The sequence below is a fragment of the Ursus maritimus genome, unplaced genomic scaffold (assembly GCF_017311325.1).
Source record: "Ursus maritimus isolate PB19 unplaced genomic scaffold, ASM1731132v1 scaffold_20, whole genome shotgun sequence".
Classification (NCBI taxonomy): Eukaryota; Metazoa; Chordata; class Mammalia; order Carnivora; family Ursidae; genus Ursus; species Ursus maritimus.
The window spans coordinates 25591068-25593312 of record NW_024424453.1 but is presented as its reverse complement, the minus strand read 5'-3'; positions in this window follow the sequence as shown (position 1 = coordinate 25593312).

Here is a 2245-nt window from a genome sequence, read left to right as displayed (position 1 = left end):
GCCTTGTCAGCATGGCAGATGGGCATCTTGACAGGAACCCATCCCCAAGTAGAGCTAACTATCCTAAGACCCAAGTTCTGTTGAACAACTCTCCTGCTTCCCCCATAGCATAAGTAAATGAGTGTTGTTCTGTCATTTTCTGTTTATGTACCTTTTCCTTTCCATCCTCAGTCTGTATTCCCTTTAACTTTTCGGTCCTTGAGCCTTGGCTCATGCCACTAGCCCAGTTGGAATGCTAAACTGAGTGCATCTCTCCTACCCAAATGTAAATTGGTAGATCCTTAGGATTCCATGTTGAGATTTATCTATTCCCTAAAACCTTTGCTAATCTCCGCGATCATTCACCCCACTGTGCTCCTCAGACACATCGTGGGGCAGTAAGGTGAGTGAAAAGGACTTGGAGTTAGGCAAACCTCAGTTGGAATTCCTGTCTCCATCCTTGACTAGCTCTGTGATGTACAGTAAATAAATTTCTTGGAGCCCCATGTCTTCATCTGAAAAGTTGGAAATCAAATCTGTTGTATAATATATGGAAATCTTTATAATTATGGAAAGCCTTTAGGGACAATTCCTGGCACATAGTAGATAACCAGTACACATTGACTTTCTATTGTTAGCTTTTAACATGTGGAAATTGTGCGTAGAAATGGACTTAGGATAGAGGAATTAGGAAGCCAGGACTGGGAGAACAAAAGTAAAAGTGGGGACAGATGTTGAGGCCAGGATGCATGAAGCACTCCCAAGCTGGGGTGTGTCCAGACCCAAAGGCAGAGGGGGCCAGGATCAGAAGCTGGGAGAGCAGTGAGAGACTGTGTACAAGCAGCTGGTGACCAGAGGTCAGGGCACAGATGTGGCCACTGACTCAGTACTGGGATCAAGGAGAACATGCACCAAGTGTTCTTGACCATGATGTAGTAAAAAAATATACAGCTAATATTTACTATACACTTACTTTGCCAGATCCCATTCTAAGTATACCATCCTATTTTAAGATTTTATTTTTAAGTGATCTCTACACCCAGGGTGGGACTCAAACCCACAACCCCGAGATCAAGAGTTGCATGCTCCACTGACTGAGCCAGCCAGGGGCCCCTGTATTTATTGTTAACATTAATATAACAAATGGTTAATACAGCATTTGTGAAGACTACTGTGTTCTTGGCCCTGGGCTAATTGTGTTTTGTCTGTATTCTTTATTCCACAACTATTATGTAAGACATCATCTATTTTGTAAATGAAAAAATGAGGCTCATGAAGTTGCTTTCTTCCCATTCACATCAAAGGAGTGTACTACTTTTCCTATCCACTCCTCAGCCTACAACTATCTATCTGATGAGCCAAGTTCTCCACTGAAACTCCTCTTACTGAGATTACAAATGGCTTTGCAGGTACTAAATCCAGGGGACATTTTTCAGGGATCAACTCAGTGACTCTTCTGCACTCCTCCTTGATGATTTCCCCATTCTTCACCATTTTTAGGACTACAGTTTGTTCCAGGGCTACCTCTCTGACCTATTTTTTCCTCTCTATATCTCCATTTCTTTTTTCTTGTGCCGGTTCTTCTATGTAGGTCTTCTCCAGGAACACATCCATATATCTCTTTAATCTACATAGTCTCCTTGCATGTTCTCACCCACTTCCTGGTCTCTGCTACTGCTGGAACGCTGAAGGTAGGGGAAATGGTGCCATACCCTTGACACCCAGAGATTTGGGACAAAGATCGTTAACATACTTGAGACTGCTGCTCTCCATATAAGCGTGTCAAATTGAAGTGTATCAAGGTGAACACATGGAACCTTCTGTACCACCCCCAACCCTACCTAGCCTGACCTCATCTCTCCCTCCTCCTTTCCATTATTTTGATTGAGGTGCTGCCATCCACCCAGTTACTCAAACCTAGAACCTGAAAGTCATGTTTGCCTCCTTCTCCACCCTCCTAATCCACTCTGGATCTAAGAGCTATCAATTCTATCCATCTTTTGAATTTAGTCACTTCCTTCTACAGACCTAGGACAGCCTAGTGGAAGCCAACAGTATCTCTCACCTCACTGACCAACAAAGTTTATTCCTTGCCCTCCTACCTCCAGTTTTGTCCCTTCCACTGTTTTCTCCACTCTAGTCAAACTTTTTAAAGCTCCAATGCAGGGAATAACATGATAAGATTTGAGCTTTTAACCCCTCCTTTGACCTTTATTGCTCGCAGTATACTCTAACTTCCTCAACAAAGCATTTAAAGTTGTCTGGA